Genomic DNA, 19,750 nt, shown 5'->3' with positions numbered 1-19,750 from the left:
CCACTGTTTATGAATACTGACTTGAAGCAAGGATTTTATGTTTGCCATTATTCTCTTATTATCAGTTCCAGTTGCTTAGTTTATACAGTTAAGCTTGTGTTACATTTGGCCTGACCTCCACCGAGGAGATGAGCCCAGCTGACCCACGTGCCACAAGATCGACTGGGAAGCAGCAGCCAATTGCAGCTTGGCATCACCTATAGAGCAGGCTGTGCCATATGGGCCTAGCAATCCAAACTATGATTTTGTACCCTACAGAATGATATCACTTATGACGCGATTGTTACTTATAAGGTGCTGTCCGTGTAATTTCCAGCAGAGCGCTCTTGGGGAGCTATTTGCTTGCATACTTTATTTTGTATAAAGTTTGTTATCCTTGCAATTTATCTCCTGGTCTCATTCCCTGACGGGGTGCGTCATTGTTTGGGTGCCCACCTTCAGAACCTTTGATAGTACCCAATTAACCCTAGGAAAGATCTTAAATACTTTTTAGTCTTGGGCATTGGGGGCTCAAAACAGATTTAACGTTTTCCTCTTGACGTTGAATACTGTCATTTCCGACAAAGTACCCTAGGTATTTTACGGCCGGTAGGGCTAACTTGCATTTTCTCAGGTTGGCTATTAACCCGGCTTTTCGTAAGGCTCTTATCACATTGTATAGATGGTATAAATGGTCTTCCTGGGTTGGACTGTTGATTACGATGTTGTTGATCTATGCCCCGCAAAACTCTGCATAAGTTTGGAGAATCATATTTATCAACTTTTTCAAAGTTGCTGGGGCATCATGCAACCCAAAGGATAAGACCTTAAACTGATATAGACCTAGCAGGTGGCAAAAGTGGTCTTTTCTTTATCTGGTTTGTGTAGAGGAACTTGCTAGTACCCTTTGGTTAAGTCTAGGGTGGACTAATAAGTCAATGAGATTGTTAATAAGAGGCACTGGGCAGGCGTTACAAGGCTCAGATGTTATTCACCTTTAGGAAGTCTATATAGAAACTCCAATTTTTGTCTGGCTTCTCCACTAACACAATGGGGAGGACCAGCGACCGGCAGATTGCTCAATTTTGTTTCCTGGAGCATTTGCTCTACTTCTTTTATGACAATATTTCTACAGGCTTCAGGTAGTCGATACATTTTGAGATGTACTACCTTGCTTGAAGGGGTGCAGATGTGATGGTATACTCCTTTCAACCTGCCAAGCTGTTCACGGAAAACATCACGGAATTGCTCTAGCAATTCAAAAAGATATTTTTTGTTGTATCTCAGTGATATCAGAGGGAATTAGAATATTGTTGTTCACCTTCTCCAGTATTAGACAAGATAGCACTGTGGCATAAGACTCAGAGGTGTTCTCCTTTCACTCTTAAGATGTTTATATGGTAAATCTGCATCTGTAGCAATGGTCTGGCTGGGAGATCGTATAATTACAGGTGCCTGTCTTGTCCTCATATGACCCATGCCATTTAGACATAAGCATATTATCTGAGGTAGAGAGAAGCACAAAGACATTGGAAAAAGACCCAAGTGACCATTCTTATCAGGGGATGCATTATGTTGACTTTGGGCATTACCAAGGTGATCTTGAACCAGAGATTGAATGATTGCCATGTGTTCTTTGAACCGAGAGGCTGTCTGCGACAGTGGTACTGGAGCTTCTTCCCTTTCATTCCATGTTTCTCAAAGCGTATCTAAAACATCACTGTCTTCTCAACCATACAATAGTTCAAAGGGTAAGAAAACAGTGGAGGTTTATGGAAAACTGATCCCACAGAATAATCTGATCTCAATCGGTTCCGTCCTTTTCAACCAGCTTTTTAGTACTGGTCTTAAGGGTCCTATTAAACCATTAAACAAATCCATCCATTTAGGAGTGGTAAAGTGACATCCTCAAGGAGGTTATATGAAGTAACTCTTTTACTTCCACCATGAGCTTATACAGAAAGGTGGTTCCCTGGTCCATTAAAATTTCCTTAGGGAAGCCCACTCGAGAGAAGAAGCTAAGTACATGCTTGAGTATCTGTTGGGTGGTGTTATTACACAAAATAAATGCCTCCGGGTATCAGGTGGCATAGTCAAGTATCACCAACAAATATTTGTTCCCTAGTTTAGGACAATGATCTCCATTCCAATACTCAAAAATGACACTTCGAGGATGGGTAATGGATTTAAGGAGGCTGGTGGTGGTAAATGAGTACTGGTATGGTGACATATTTCACAGGTTTGAATGAAATGTTTTGTGTTGACATGTATCCCTGGCCAATAGAACGTGTTGGCCAAGTGAGACTGAGGCTTGGCTTGACCTAAATGTCCTCCTATGTTATGTGAGTGTTCAATCTCAAGCACTATCTGTTTACATACTTGGCATACCTTCAGAAGTAACATCCCTTCTACACAGGAGTCCTTTCTTAAAAAGAAAATGGCCCTCCTCCCATCCAACCTGTAGGAAGTTTTCAGTGAGTAAAGGATCATTCCGCTGAGCAAAAGACAATGTTGGGGAACATGTCAGTGCTTTCATCATGGATGGCTGGGGTTTGGGTAGAACTAGGTTGACGATCAGCTTCCTCAAAGCTTAATGCCCCACTTTCAGTAACATCTTTCTCAGTCTCTTCTCTAGGGATAGGCAACGTCACTCTTTCAAGCATTCTCTGCGCTATTTGGTCTCCTGCCTTGATCTGAAAGGCCTCCTCTTCATGATTCTGGAGACATCCCTTCACATCCATTCTAAAATCAGGGTCGACATCCCTGGCCATAATATCAATGCCAAACTTTCAAGCAAGTCCTGATTTGGGTGTCAACCTGATGTATGTTTCCGGGAGATGGAATAAGAACAAGATCAGTAGGGATAAGACGTCTTTCTTTTGGCGAAATGGTTTCTGTTCAGCGACTACAAATATCAAACCCATCAGACCCTTTAGTACCTATTGTGGGTTTGGAAGCTCTATCACTTAACTTCTGTTAGGAAAGATTTCTTGTTACTGTATCATTTCTTCCATCTTTACGGAACCCCAAACTTTTTGCTTTTATTTTCAAATCTGACCTGTATTTTCTGCAGTTCTGAAGTTCACTGCACTGGCCTTTGCTCATATGTCATGGGGAAATTGATATGTCTTTCAGGCTATCAGTAGTGGGAAACATTGTTTCCCTTAATTTGTTTACTGTATTATTACTTTCAGTTACTTTTGTATCACTTGTGGTAACTTTTTATCATTGTGCACAGCAGCTTATACTGCAGTACAATGCAGTTCAATAGGGTGAATTTGTGTTTTGCCCTAGACTAATACTCAGAGGATTTTTGGTTAATCTAGGTGTGCTAAAATGATAGGCTGGTAGCAGCAGTGACTTTTCCCCACTTGTGGGGGATTTTTGTTTTAGCTTTACCATGTTTACCGCGTTTGGCTACTAACTGTGGCTACTGGTCAAACATGGCCTTGCCACAAGATTTTTTGCCTGTTCTTTTGCCATCTTGTTCCTCAGATATCAGGAAAATCCTTATAAGGACTTCCAGTGCCCAGGAGAGCAGAAGGTTTTGCGGGCTACTGGAGGGCTGTCCATGTTTGCTGGCAGGATGTGGGCTGGGTCTGTCTGACTCCAATTCACAAACTGGTTCAGTGTGTCTGAGTGGTATGCATGAATGTTCCCACCATTGGTCCTGATTGGACCACTCCTGAGGTGTGTATGTGGGCTAGTCCTGCTATTGGCTAGCAGGAGTTTCAGCCCTCACCTGTCTTTTAGGATAAGAAGAGGACCCCTGCACCCAATCTTCAGAGATCCTGGAGAAACCTGAAGGAGCCAAGTATCCGATCCAGCTGTGAGACCCACGAAGAGACCTGAGACCCAACTGAAGGAGGCCTGGCAACCAACTTCTACTGCTGTACTGAAGGAGCCCTGTCTTGCTCTTCATCTTTAGTAGTCCTGTGAAGGAGCTACGACCCTTGGAGTGGAGGGACCATCCATTTCCGATATCTGCTCAGTGCCCTGCCAATGGAAGCCTTCAGAAGTGCCCTGGGACTGTCCTGTGTCTGACCAGCTTTGTTTTTGCATTGCTGTGCTGCCGATGACACCGTACCAAGTTTTGGAATTAAATTTGGGGGATCCTCAGCTGGACATGCAAGACTACCTCCTACGAAATGTCGGCGTCCTTGCAGCAAGGGGACCCGAGATAGAAGGGAAAGTCCAACTGTGGCTGCTGAGTCCGTGCGCAGTGACCACCTTCCGAAAATTGCTTAACTGACCTGAGTCTAGTCCTGAGAGGGGTGCTGGATCAGGTTTTTCTGCATTCTTAAACCGAGATTCCTTTTCAACAGTTAAAGACACCAACCGGAGATCATCTCGAACCTGTATCCCCTGGAAAACAAGGACTGAGGCTTTCAGCGAGAAAAACAACGTGGGACACTCTTCCTTTGTTCTGCCAAGTTGGGGAAGAATCAGAGTAAGGGGGGTAAGTTACAGATTTTCTAACCTACCCCTATAGTCCCATTATAAGTCAATGAGCTAATAATAAAGCTTATTTCTAACACTTTTGGCTTTGCCATAGCTTGCTTGCGCAAGACATCTGACTGTTGGGGCTACTTTTGGGCACTAGTATAACTTGAACCCTAACCCTAAGAATCCTTCACTGGACCCAGAGAGCCTACCTGCATTTTTTCCTGCATCCTAAATTCAGTGGAACTGTATCCTAAAAGTTTGGGCACAAGGCCCCAGGCAATTTAGGGCTTGACAATTTTAGATAGGGATCATCTCTGTGGACCTTTTTGTGCATAATACCTGTCTAACCTTTCCTTTAAGTGTCTGAATTGTATTATGCCTTATAACCAAGTTAATGTATATATGTATTTAGTTTGATAGTGTTTCCTGATACGTCTACCTGCTTGTAGTCATTTTTATATAGTGTGTTGGCCATAATTAAATAACTGTATTTGTATACATCCTGTCTAATCTGTGATCCCCATTGTGTGACCTCATTGTGGACCCTTTACAAGCTTATCCCCTCTTAAGAACTTAGCCTAGACCGCCTGTCACTGCTACCTAAACTGGTTTGGCTACAGCTTCCCAGAGTATAGAATATCAGCCCTACCAAATTGGTGGCAGTGGTGGGATGACTCTATCCACCTAACATCTGGGTGTTTTGTGAAAAGGATCTGTATTGGAGACCACAGTGTAGATAACTGGTGGTGTTTCCAGATAATACTTACACAGAACACTATAATTTTGGATTGCCTTGTAGATGAAAGTCACCTACTGTGCTACATATAATGGACACAATCACTTTCACCACTTTGAATTACTCAAAAGTGGATCAGTTGAAAACAGTGTGTGCTGAGAGGGGCTTGGCAGCCTCTGGCACAAAAGGTGAGTTTGTTGTCACAATTCTGGACTTTGAGAAAAACAAGGTTGTGCCTAACTTGACAAATGGTCCTGATAGTGGAGCTGAGGCTGGACCCATCACCGATAATGTAATTGCTGCCACTACATTGGCTAGTGTTGAGGGTGAGGAGGAGGAAAGTGCATCCTCTGGACTTCTGGCTGTGACCTCCTCAAATGCTGAGGCATTGTTCAATTTTGAAAAACAACACACTTAGGCTCAAAAAGAAAGAGCTTGTGTTTGAAATGGCCAAATTGGAAATTGAGAGGGTTGAAAGGCAGAAAGACAGGCGTCACCAGCTGGAGCTTGCCAAGATTCAGGCTTCACAACATTCTTCCAGAGGATCTGGAAATGATTCTGGGTCCTCTTCACATCTTAGGTTTCCTAAGGATCTCTTGAGTATGTATGAAGAGAAGAATGATATAATTGACTGGCTTGTAACTTTTGAGTATGCATATGAGGTACAAGGAGTGAGTGATGCTGACAGGATTGCATGGTTGATCAGCAGGCTGCCCCATTCTGGCTGCAATGTGTATGCAAATGTCAAAGGCTGATAGATTAGACTTTGTGAAACTAAAGAAATCTCTTATCCTCAAGTTTGGGAAGACTCCTGCCCAATACTTCAGGGGTTTAGCGAATATAAAAGAAAAGAATGCATGACATGTGCAAGTTGTGTCGCTGATTCCTTGAAGAACGTGTGTAGTTGGATAGAAGGCTGTCATGGCATGACCAATTTGGTCATGCTTGAATCTATTTTTGCCTGTTCTTCCCCAGAGCTTAATCAGCATTTGGCTGACTCAAATGAGTTTATTCCAAAGAGGTAGCCATTGCTGCTGACTTATGGGTTTCACATAGAGTGTCCCATAAGGACAAGCCTGCTTCAGGTAAGCAGGAGGAGGGAATGAAGCAGAAAGAGAAAGAGGAAGGGGGTACTGATAAAACTACGTCCAAGAAGGCCCACAACATGTTGAATGAGGGGAAGTTATCAGAATCAGGTCAAGGCAGTGGGACTAACCCACCCGAGCATGTGAGTGGTTACACAAAGCCCCCCTATGTGTCAAGTGCCATTTGGACAAAAAGGACCGCACATCTCTCAGGAGTTTGATTGTAGCTTTAAGTGAGCCCCAGAGAAGGATGTGGGGCCTTCTCCTGTCAAACCTGTTCTGTAAATCCATGACTTAGGGGTCTACTCTGCCAGTCTGGCCTTCTCTCAGTATGAGGAAGAAAAGATGGCAGGGTTGTTCTTCCCTTTAGACTGCGTTCCCTCAGATGAAGAGTCTGAAGTTAGTCTAGATTCCTTGGAAACTAGAAGTGCTGGAGACTTGGCTGTCATCCCAGTCGTATTGCATTGTGATAATTCTGTTGAGGATAGAGTCTGGGTAGGAGGTGGAAATACCTCTACTGTAAGGAACACTGGGCCCAGTCCTACTGAAGTAACTCCCATCATGGTAAACCCACAGGTTCTTGCCAGAGTACCTGTGGGGGATACTCAGTTGGCTGGTAGGCACTCTATTAATGTTCCAGTAGCACCTGTCATTCAAGCTGTGAATAGATAAATGGTCAGGGCATCTGTCAATATGAGGGGAGTGGTTCCTAGAAGAGTGCTGGGTGAGTTGAGCCATCAAGACTTAGGACCTGTTAGGCCCTCACCAGACCCTTCAAGCACTATGGGCCTCATTACGGGTTTGGCGGTAGCCATGCCGCTATTGGCGTCATGGCTGCCTCCAAAACCGGGTCCGGGTTACCTGAATGGGGAATTACTGGGCCATTCCGAGTTCGGAGGGCCTGGTAATTCCTCCCTCAGGGAACCCGGGCCCGGACCTTCCCCATCCCCATTCGAGCCCCCATAGGGCTCAATGTGAATGGGAGAGGGAGCTAATAACGGGCCGATTACGACCGGCCCGTTGTTAGCTCCCAGGTCCCCTTGCAGGACCCGGTAAGGACGCCTGGTTTTACCAGTTACCGGGTCCCGCGAGGGGACCTCGTACTCAGGCGGAATGGAAATAATGGGTCTGCACCCATTAGCGGACCGCGTTAACCCATTCCGCCTGACTTGTAATAAGGCCCTATATCTCAAAATCAGGCTGTGTTAGCCAAGCCTAAGAGAAAGCCTAGGCCTAAGGGGAAACCCATGGCCTGTGGAGTCAGAAACGGAGTTAGAGGGAAGGACAATATTCCCCCTGCCTTACCCACAACTGATGTTGAGGTAGTTGGAAGTGTCCCCATTCTTAGTTTGGAAGCGGGACACCAAAAAACCTTCAATCCTATGGGCCTCCTCAGCTTGACCAAGGAGTATGGACCAACAGAAAAGGAAACCGTCATGGTTAGGCCTATGGAAAAAGGCCAGCTTCCAATGGGAGGATTCTCCTTCAGTGAAGCAAAGAGTTCAACAGGACGATAGGTTACTGCAAAGTAAGCAGATTGAGCCCACCAGAGCAAACCTTGAGAGGTTGGAGGTTACTCACCTGTGTGGTCTAACACACATTCCTGCTGGCCCGTGATGCAGGTCTGTTAGGCAAGATTGGATGCACTAACCCTGTTAGAGACTACACAAACCTTGTCCTCTTGGTAATGGGTAACCCACCTATCAGTATATGTCTGTACCACACAAGTTGGTAGAGTGACTGCACAGCTAGACTTATCTCGAGAGGGGTAAATGTGAGCTGTAGAGTGGTAACACTGAGATTCACAATTACAAGTATACAAATAACCCTTACTCTCAAGATTTTCTAGTAAAATAATTATTTATCTATTTAACTGTCAGCTTTAAATAAGCCTTCTTTAAAAAGGGCAATATATAATAATTAAAAAAACACTTCGTAACACTCAGATTTAAGATAAGTAAGTAGATACTCTTCTGGGATGCTTCACACACACTTCCTACACCCAGAGGTTATTTAAATTATTAGGACAATGTTTGGCATTGATATTTCATTTTTTTTTACTTAATGCAATACTTAGATTGTGGAAAAGGAGAAGGTTAGAGAGCATGTGAATACTTTTCAATCTCCCAATGAAGTCTAGATTAGATCTTGCCCAGCAATATAAATTATACTTATGTACCACCTATGAGGGACAGGTAAATGTGTATAAATGCCAATAGAAAGACGTTAAAATAAATGAGGGACAGTTAAAACCAAAGTAAATGGGTCAGAAAAGTCGGCAGGGAGTCAGAACAGCCAAAGTTAATTTGAACAATGTCTATGGAGCCGAGGCACTTCTTTAGATAGCACAAAAGTCCTGCACAATGTTTTTAGAGAGTCTGTAGTAAAATAATCACTGTGGGCCACAAGCTATAAGGCTTGTGAAGGGCAGAGCTGTAATCAACTCTGCAAAATGCAGCTACTGCAAGTCTCCAGTGAGAACAAGCAAGCTAAAGACACAAGAGGTAAGTACCCCTTAGTCAAGACAGTACCTTACTTGTTCTGGTTGCTGTCATGCAGATTTGGGTTCCTGTGCCTCATTCGTGGGGACAAGAGTGAGATGTCTGGAGGACTTCTGCACTGCAGTTTGAAGGTCGTCAGCAGCTACGGTCTCTTTCCAATTCAGTGGCACTTCACACTTTTAGCTACCATCAATAGCATCACTGCGGTTCTTGGACCTTTGATGGGCTTCCCTTGCTTCTGGAGTCCAGCGCTCTGGTGAAGTTACTCTGGCTTGGGTCGTCCTGCTTCAAGAGGGTCCTCAGAATCTTCCTGGAGCTCTGGCCTGGCTTAAAGATGATGCACTCGATTCTGGGTTTCCTGACCCCTGGCACTCTGTTCGAGCAGCAGCAAAGAAGTACACCCAGCAGGGAGAGGTTTTCCAGCAAAGTTCATCTTGGGGTTAGTTGGTCCCACCAACCCAAGGGAAGAAGTTGTTCGTTCCGGGCTTCTCTAGTCGATTCAGAGTTGGAGCGTCAGTACTGCTGCAGGGCTTCACCGGGAAGTTCAAAGGACTAGGAGGGTGCAGCAAGCTTCTCTTCCAGTTTCCGTGATCGGATGTTTCGTCCAGTGTCGACCCTGCCTTCAGTCCAAGAAACCTTGCCTTTTATACAAGTTTCTCCCATTCCTGCACAGCCTAGCTGTCACTCACACAGCAGGGTGGCTGTCCTGCAAGTACAGCCAGCCAGCCAATCAGCACTGGGTGCATTCAGGTAACCAAGGAGACTAAGGACAGGGAGCTTTGGACACATCCCTCGCTTGCTGCCCTGTCAAACACACTGGAGACAGAGGCGGGTTTCAGCACTGAAGCCCGCCAAAGGCAAAATGAACAAAAGGGTTAAACCTGGTTTGGCACACAGAGTAAAACTCAAGAAAGACCTCACAAGCAAGAAATGGCGAAGAAAGAAGACCGGGCCATTTTGACAAAATGGGCACTCATGGTTGCATTACTGCAGGTGAGGATTCAGCCTGTGGTAGAAACGCACAATGGTAGGAAAATTAAACCACTGCAACTAGCCATTAAAAGTCATGAGCGTAACATAAAAAATGTTAAATGAGTAAGTAGGAAAACGGGCTACTAAGTAACCCCCCAGTACTTCCATATAAGATGGGGTGTACTGGACCTACATAGGAAAAACAGGGAAGCAAAGTCAATTTCACTTTACTACTCTTGGTAGCAGTAGTTCACCTAAGAGAAGGTAGTTAACCCTTATGAGAAATCCAAAGGACTTCTCTGTGGCACTGCACTGACAGTGGTGTGTGTCACAATACAAAAGTAGATGCCTATGGAGTTTGTCAGACTCCAAAAACAAAGAAATACAGAGTCCAAATCATATAAAAAATACATGAGAGAGTGATAAAAAAGGTCTCACAGACTCCAGGATAAAATCAAAAAGTCCTAAAGTCCAGCAAACGAGCTGGGTGTCTCTAAGGTTGAAGGGAATTAGCACAAACATGAGAATTGTCACTAAGAGGGTCCCAGAGGAAAACCAATGTAGGAGTCTCACTCTCTGTCACCAGGTTGACACGAGTGAGACAATATTTCAACTACTCCAGAGTTCACTTTTAGGAGTGACCTCCTTGCTACCAGAGACGGCCTCATTACATGTCCGGTGGAAACCTGACGGTTTTTCCGGCTCAGTTACCACCAGACTCGTATTACCATTCTGCCTCCGTGATTCCCGGATTTACCGGGGCATTACAACCCCGGTGACCCGGGAATTCCAGAGGCAGAATTCGGTAAATCCACATTCCCATTGAGTTCCATAGGACTCAATGGGAATGGGGACCATGGAAACACCGGCACCATCTTGTAATGGTGCCGGTGTTTCCACGTCCGCCTGCAGGCGGGCAGTGTTAAACCCGCCAGGTCAGACCTGGCGGGAATGACACCTCCGCCTGCAGGACTCGAGATCACCCGGTATGGAAACAACGGTGGCGGCGGGTTTACCGCCACCATTATTTCCATATCGGGTGACTCATAATGAGGCCCAAGGTCTAATTTTATTAGCCCTTTGACTCTGGAGACCGCAGGCAATAGGTTGCAATTGGTGATTGCTGATCACAATCCCATATGGCCTTGTGCCAACCCACGGGGAATGACCGCCACATCAGTCATTAACACAGTGCTGAATGACGGCTACAGAGGTAGCTCCTCTGCTGTGCTCAGTAGTGTGCAGACCCAGTGGAGGGATGGCCTGTCAAGTGTGACTGAGATGTCATTCACAAGATGGCCTGAGAGAAAGATCTGTCAGATCTCTCAGGAGTTTGATTGTAGCTTTAAGTGAGCCCCAGAGAAGGATGTGGGGCCTTCTCCTGTCAAACCTGTTCTGTAAATCCATGACTGCCTGTCAGTCGTCTGGGCCTTGCTATGTTTCAAAGTTTGTCAAGGTAATCTACTCTCAAGTCTTTGGTGAACCTGGACAGGTTACCATACAGTATCCTGGGAATAGCATGGAGGATTTTATCTTGAGAGATTTTGTATTTGTATTTGTATTTTTTGATTTATAGAGCACCTTACACCAAAGCGCTGTACAGTGGAACAACTTAATACATAAAAACATAAACATTATAACGGCGGAAGCAAAATTACAATATGAATCAATCAACAAAACAGTGAGAAGAGCAATTAACTGAAGGGGATAGGGAGAATAGAGGAGTAGGACTGGGTAGTGAGGGGAGGGGTGGTGATGAGTAGGAGGAGGGAAGGGGAAGGGTGAGAGTGGGGAAGCAGGGGAGGGGAGGGAGATAGTCAAGGGGAAAGAATGAGGATGGAGGGGATGCAGAAGGGGTAAGGGGTTTCAAGGAGGAGAATGGAGGAGGAGAGATTTAAGGGAAGTGCGGAATGAGGTGAAGGTGGGGGTAGAGCGGATTGCAAGAGGAAGGGAGTTCCTGTAACGCTCACCTGATTCCCGTAGAGGCGCCGGTCTTGACTGGGCGTATACCGTATCTGCAAAGGTGATGTGTAACACACGGCTGGCTCTTTGGGCTGGACCTCTGTGCACTGTATGTATGACTTGAAGGGTAAGATGTCTGCAGATAGAAAATATGGGATTAAGGAACTGGGTTATTGAATGTCTCTCTCTTCTTCCCTTTCTCTTCTCCTGTAGAACCCCAAAGGTTAACGCTCTCACCTTAGGTAAGTGAACGCCATGCTCTCCATCTGCCTCGGGGCAGGGTGCTGTAACCAGTTTCTTCACTGGATAAGGGGAGCAGGCCTCTTGACTTCAGAGGACTGCTGTCCGTCGTTTACTGCACGAACGGTAAGTTTCGAGTAATTCTAATGTCTTTAAAGTCTTTAGTAATGATGTTTCTTGTTTTGCAGGGTTCCGGCGATGGCGGATGACGGGCTGAAGTGAGTTGAAGATGGAGCCCGTGTGATGAATAGAAGCTCCTGGAAGCACGTAAGTAAGCGCTTGTTGCCTGCTTCACGATGCGCTCTAACTGTCTTTTTATTTTGCAGGTACAAGTTCGGAGCGGCTGCAGGGTGCCGGAATATCCACTGGGTTAGATGTGGAAAGGAGTAATGGCACGTGAGTATTAAAGTTCCCCAAAGTCTTTAAACGCACCTTGTTTTGTCTTTCAGATGCGGGATGCAGCGCCGAAGGCCTCCGGAGCGTGCGAGGAGTTGGTAAGCTTTTGTCTTTCAGATGCCGGAATGCAGTGTGAAGACCTCCGGAGCGCACGAAGAGTAGGTAAGCCTTTGCCTTTCAGATGCCGGAATGCAGCGCGAGGCGTTGGTGACAACCGATGGACCAGGTAAGTGAAGAGCTGTCACTGAAGACCGTAATGCTAACCTGTTCTTTCTTGTCTTTATAGGTGTTGCTGAAGACTGGATTCAGGATGGTAAGCCTTTTTCCTTAGGCCCAGGATCAGATGCAGAAGACACAATGAGCGTTCTGCTGCAGAGGATGCAGAATAACGCAAAGCAAGATTCATCCATCGGGTGTGGTTTAAATAGCCTCCTGTAGTGCTTAGGTGTCTCCTTCCACAGCCACGCCTAGGTAAGAAAAGAGTTCCTGCTTTCCAGAAGAGTTCCAGTGTTCTGAATCTAGGGAGTGGCTCCTGCCCCACCCAACAGGAAAAGTAGTTCCAAACAGAAGAGGATCAGAGGCTCAACTGGCAGGCAAGTAAGCAGCATGGTCTGCTGCAGGTAAGTCCACCCAAGCATTATGAGCCCGGCGCTTCCAGCGCTGGGACTGGGCATATTTATGAGCCTGGTGCCACTGGCGCCAGGACTGGCTCCAAAAGGTCCCAATTGGGACTGGTTGGCACTCGGAACCTGTGTTATGGATCTGCTTCCAAGGGAGTTGGGAAAACCCTGACCTTTTGGAAGCAGAGATCATGACAGTACCCCCCCCTCAAGGCCCCTCCCAAACCGGGCTTCTCCGGGGGTTTTGGCTTGTCAGGAAATGTTCGGTGAAATCTTTTGATTAGGCGAGGAGCGTGGACATATTTAGCAGGTTCCCAGGATCTCTCTTGGGGGCCGTAGCCTTTCCAGTCAATTAGGTAAAATAGTTTAGATTTGGAGATCTTGGAGTCCAGAATGCTTTTGACTTCAAACTCGAGTTCTCCATCAACTAGGATAGGTTTTGGAGATTTAGTTAGTCAGGTTTGAGGTTGCACGGGTTTTAATAGAGAGACGTGGAAGACCGGATGTATCTTCATGTGCGGGGGCAAGTCCAACTTGACCGCTACTGGGTTTACTATGGTAGTGATGGAATAGGGACCAAGGTATCTTGGGTTGAATGTGCGTGGCCCTTTTAGAGGTAGATATTTGGTGGATAACCAGACTTGATCCCCTACTTGATATTGAGGGGCTTCCTTCCGATGTTGATCTGCTGCTTTCTTGTATTGTTCTTTAGCCCTTTGAAGGTGAGAAACAGCTTCCTTAAAGGCTTGGGTGATTGTAGAATGCAGGTAGTCTACTGCTGGTGTTTCAAGATCTTGGAGGGGATCCAACTCCGAGGTTCGAGGGTGACTGCCGTACAAAAGAAAAAACGGGGTTTTCCCAGTTCCCGAATGGACAGAGTTATTGTAGGCATATTCGGCTATCCATAGGATGTCTTTCCAAGTTTTTTCAGTTTGTTGCAGCATGCAGCGTAAATACTGTTCCAGAGTTTGATTGGTCCTCTCGGTTTGTCCGTCGGTCTGAGGGTGGTGACTGGTCGATAGTCTCACATCAATTTGAGCCGACCGACAGCAACTTCGCCAAAAATGAGAAATAAATTGACTACCTCGATCTGAAATTAGAACCGAAGGAAAACCGTGCAGTCGGACGATGTTTTCGAGAAATTCTCGGGCCAGAGTTGCTGCTGTTGGCAAGCCTTTGAGCGTAATGAAATGCGCCATCTTGGAGAATAAGTCCACGATTACTAGAATCGTATTGTATCCGGAGCATGGAGGTAGATCGGTGATGAAGTCCATAGAAAGCGTATGCCAAGGGCGAGGTGGGATGTCAATAGGGCGTAAGAGGCCTGCTGGTCTTTCCTTTTGACTCTTGTTTTGGGCGCATACTCCACAGGACATTATAAAGTCTCTGATATCTTTTTTCCAAGACGGCCACCAGAAGTAGCGCTTGATCTTTTCTGAGGTCTTGGCCATACCGGGATGTCCTTCCATTAAAGAATTGTGATAACAAGAGATTACTTTTTTCTGTAAATCTGTGCTGGGTAGGTATAATCGTTCTTGGAAATACAATAAGTTGTCCTTTACTGCAAAGTCCTTTCCCTGCAGATGCCAATTATGTATGTCTGCTGGAGTTACAAGTTGCCTGGCCTTATCCTTAACTTCCTCTATGGATTCTGTGGCGATTACACCCAGAATTCTTTGTTCGGGAATGATTGGTACAGGTTTAGGGTTGATCAAGTGTTCTTCCACTCCCATCCGAGAAAGGGCATCAGCTTTACCGTTCTTTGTACCAGGTCGATAGGTAATTATGAAGTCAAACTCGGCAAAGAATAATGCCCAACGGAGTTGTCTAGAGGATTGGGCTTTTGCGTTTTTCAAATATTGCAGGTTTCGGTGATCCGTAATCACAGTAACGGTGTGTCGGGCCCCCAGCAGATAATGCCGCCAAGCCTTAAAGGCAGACTTGATAGCCAGAAGTTCCTTGTCAGTAATCGTGTAATTGATTTCAGGAGGCGAGAATTTGCGGGACCAAAATGCCACGGGATGCAACTGATTGGTTACCGGGTCCTTTTGTGATAGAACTGCCCCCATGGCAAGGCTTGAAGCATCAGTTTCCACGATGTAGGGGAGTTCGGGGCGAGGGTATTTTAAGATTGGTGCAGAGATAAATTTAGTCTTCAAATCCTGGAAAGCTTGTTCCGCCTCGGTAGACCATTCAAAATGTTTGTTTTTCTTTAACAAGGCAGTGATGGGCTGGACTATTCGAGAGAATTCGGGGATAAACCTGCGGTAAAAGTTAGCGAAGCCTAACATGCTTTGCACACCTTTTACGGAGGATGGTGATGGCCATTTGAGAACTGCATCGACCTTCTTTGAATCCATACGCAATCCGCCTGTCAGAATGCACCAAAGTATCAACCGAAAAGGATACAATATTCAAAAGGATACAGGAGGTAGGGTCTTCCGGATCCCTGTTCACCCGACTTGATAGTCGTGAAGTCAACAAAGACCTTCCAAATGATACAACCCTCTGACTGATAAAACAGGCAGAGCGATGGATCACTGGAAAGGGCGTGGGTAAGGTATAGTAATCCAGCCTAGGACAAATTAAAGTATCATGAATAACTGCTCCAACCTGAGTATGATGAGTTAGATAATGACAGGAATGATCACACTGACCTGTATCTCTGGGTAGAACAATCCAGAAGTCTCTTGATGGATTTGAAATGAAGAACAAAACGACAGGGAAGGGAAAATTAGTAAGGGAGACTTATCCCGGACGGAACGAGGCTCACGCTAGATACGGGTTGAATTCACCACAGGATAGCGTCCAAAGTTCAGTTCAAAGTCTCTTCCAATAATCCTTGAAAGGCTTCCTTCCCACTTGGGAATCAATCCTTCTGTTAATTCCACAGATGCAGGAGTTAGAAGAAAAATAGTGTTTGAAGACAACGTGAGCGTGTGGATTTACACGCGGGCAGGAATCGCGCAGCCTGGGCCAGCCGCGTGTGAAGACAACGTGCGCGTGTGGATTTACACGCGGGCAGGGTTCGCGCAGCCTTGGCCAGCCGCACTTGAAGACGAAGAGCGCGTGTGGATTTTACACGCGGGCAGGATTCACGCAGCCTGGGCCGGCCGCACTTGAAGACAAAGAGCGCGTGTGGATGTTACACGCGGGCAGGATTTACGCAGCCTTGGCTAGCCGCGTATGAAGACAAAGAGCGCGTGTGGACTTTACACGCGGGCAGGATTCACGCAGCCTGGGCCGGCCGCACTTGAAGACGAAGAGCGCGTGTGGCTGTTTACACGCGGGCAGGTTTTACGCAGCCTTGGCCAGCCGCGTATGAAGACAAAGAGCGCGTGTGGACTTTACACGCGGGCAGGATTCACGCAGCCTGGGCCGGCCGCACTTGAAGACGAAGAGCGTGTGTGGATGTTACACGCGGGCAGGTTTTACGCAGCCTTGGCCAGCCGCGTATGAAGACAAAGAGCGCGTGTGGATTTTACACGCGGGCAGGATTCACGCAGCCTGGGCCGGCCGCACTTGAAGACGAAGAGCGCGTGTGGAAAAGCACACGAAGGGATAGCTCCAGGAATCAGCGTGTGGCGGAACACACGCTATCGAAGACCCAAAAGTAGCTGTAGGAATATACCAGGATGTAGATCAGAGGTTCAGCTACACGACGCCAATAGAGACGATCAGAAGCAGCGAGTGAAGTTTCTACGCTGCTTAAATACGTGATACCGTAGTTCATGTGACGGAGCAAAAGTCACGTGAAGTTAGCGACGTGAAAAGTGTAAACGTCGTTTTCCCGGTAACGTATCGAATAGCCTCCATTTGGAGTAGAACGGTCTAGCTGTTCTACGAGCGTAGCGTCCAGCATGCATGACAGTGCCATCCCCCAAAGGGACAACCTCTCCCCTTCTTGTGTGGAAGCGCTTCAATAAAGCAGGAGCATGAATGTTGGAAAGAGGTTCCCAGGACCTATCTTCGGGTCCATAGCCCTTCCAGTCCACCAGATAAAATGGTCTACCAGAACGGAGTTTCATATCTAGTATGTCTTGTACCTCGTATTCATCAGACCCCCGCACAGATATAGCAACAGGCCGTACCGGCAGTCTAGTAGTGTCAGAGAAAGGCTTGATGAGCGAGACGTGGAATACAGGATGCACCCGCCATCGTTGTGGCAAAGCCAGACGTACAGCAGCAGGATTAAGAACATGGAGCACAACATACGGACCGATGAATCTAGGCAACAATTTCTTCTTGCCCGGAATTCTTAAGTTCTTAGTGGATAGCCAGACTTTCATCCCAGCCTTATAGACAGGTGCGGACACCCTATGAGCATCGGCATAGAACTTGTCACGTCGTTTGGCCAGCTCCAAATGCTGCTTCACCTTTCTTTGTAGTCTCTTCAGATCACGAAGCGTACGGCCTGCGGCAGGCGTGTCCAGGGATAGACCGGAGTCTAGAGGTATTGATCGGGGGTGTTGTCCATAGAGAGCATAGAACGGTGAAGTGCCTATGGCACTATGATAAGAGTTGTTATAGGCGAATTCAGCCGCCGGCAGTACCGTGAGCCAATCCGATTGGTATTGCAAACACAGACACCGCAGATATTGTTCCATAGTACAATTGACCCTTTCGGTCTGTCCGTCGGTTTGAGGATGATAAGCGCTGGACATTCTATCATCGATTAGTAATGCAGATGTTAAGGCTCTCCAAAAGCGTGACGCAAACTGCGAGCCCCTGTCAGTAATGATTACTGATGGTAGACCAAAGAAACGGAATATATGTTGGATGAATAGATCAGCCAGAACAGTAGCAGTTGGTAAACCAATACAAGGAATAAATAGGGCCAATTTAGTGAAATAATCCACTACGACCCATAGGGTATCATATCCTTGATTTGGGGGGAGTTCCACCACAAAGTCCATAGATATCATGTCCCATGGTTTGGTAGGGACAGGCAGGGATTGGAGTAAGCCCACTGGTTTACCAGGAGTATTTTTACATTGGATACATACAGAACAAGAAGATACGTAGTTTATAACGTCTTTTGCCATGGATGGCCACCAGCACCACCTTTTGAGCAGGTCCAGTGTTTTCTTCTGTCCAGGATGGGCTGCAATCAAGGAATCATGATTCCATTTGAGGGCTTTATCCCGCATTGAAGGAGTTGATAGATAAAGTACCCCCTGTGTGAATGGTAAACCGTTATGCACGTCTAGATTCATATCCTGGACTACTTGTGGATTATTTTTTACCCACTCTTGTATTTCGGTTTTTAAGGATGGTTGAACCGAACAACCACAAATCACATGATCTGCCAACAGCTGGATCTGTACTTGTTTTTCTTCCTGCGCCTCTTTACTCATACGGGACAAAGCGTCCGACTTAACATGTTCTCGGGCAGGACGATAGGTGACCTGGAAATCGTATTGGGCAAAAAAGACATGCCATCTGGCCTGACGGGCCGTAAGGCATTTCATGGATTTGAATGCTTGGAGATTTCTATGGTCAGAGTACACCAACACCTGTTGTTTGGCCCCAAGAAGATGATGACGCCATTCTCGGAAGGCATCTTTGATAGCCAGTAGTTCCCGTTCAGTAACGGTGTAGTTCCGTTCATATGAGGTGAGTTTACGAGAGAAGAAAGCCACTGGGTGTTCCTCCTTGGTTTCTGTGCAGACTTGTGAGAGCACTGCGCCAATAGCGACACTGGATGCATCCGCTTCAACGACAAACTGGCGATCAGGATCCGGATGTTGAAGCACGGGTGCAGTGGTAAATGCTTCCTTCAGTTTTTCGAATGCTGCTTGGGCATGTTGGTTCCAACAGAAAGGTACTTTGGAACTAGTTAAAGCCGTCAAAGGAGCTACTGTTTTGGAAAAGGAATGGATGAATCTGCGATAGAAATTCGCAAAGCCCAAGAAAGACTGTAGCGATTTGACGTTGTGTGGAACTGGCCAATTCAAGACGGCCTTTACCTTGGAACGACTCATTCGAGCACCTAGATTGGTAATGTCGTAACCAAGGAATTCCACTTCCTGCGAATGAAAGACACATTTTTCGGCTTTCACATAGAGGTGGTTCTCCCTAAGTCTTTGTAGGACTGTAGAAACATGTCTGACGTGTTCCGATAGAGATGAGGAGTAAATCAAAATGTCGTCCAGATAGACAACGACAAATCGGTCCATGATGTCTCTGAATATATCATTCATGAAGAATTGAAATGTGGCGGGAGCATTGCACAGACCAAAAGGCATCACCAAATATTCGTAAAGACCATACCGTGTCTTAAAAGCGGTCTTCCATTCGTCGCCTTCACGAATGCGAACCAAATTGTATGCACCTCGCAAGTCCAGTTTGGTGAAGTAGCTGGAAGTGCCTAACTGATCCAACAGCACGTTTATTAACGGTAAGGGGTATTGGTTTTTGATGGTGATATCATTAAGTGCCCTGTAATCAATGCAGGGTCTGAGGTCTCCCTCTTTCTTAGGAACAAAGAATAGAGGAGATGCAGCAGGAGATTGCGAGGGTCGTATAAAGCCCATGGCTAGCGCCTTGTCAATGTATTCCTTTAACACGACATCTTCTTTAGGTGTTAAAGAATAAACACGGCCTGTAGGAATTTTGGCACCCGGGATCAGTTCGATAGGACAGTCGTACTGTCGATGAGGAGGTAATTGTTCTGCCTGGCCTTTATCAAAGACATCAGCATAATCAGCGTATTCGCATGGTATGATATTGTCGCATTGATGTACAACGCTGATAGCAGAATCCTCCACCACAGAGGCCAAGATGTGTTGTTTACTTGACACCTCCTGACTG

This window comes from Ambystoma mexicanum, chromosome 1q, assembly GCF_040938575.1.
Source record: "Ambystoma mexicanum isolate Mex_15411 chromosome 1q, UKY_AmexF1_1, whole genome shotgun sequence".
Classification (NCBI taxonomy): domain Eukaryota; kingdom Metazoa; phylum Chordata; class Amphibia; order Caudata; family Ambystomatidae; genus Ambystoma; species Ambystoma mexicanum.
This window is presented reverse-complemented; position numbering follows the sequence as displayed.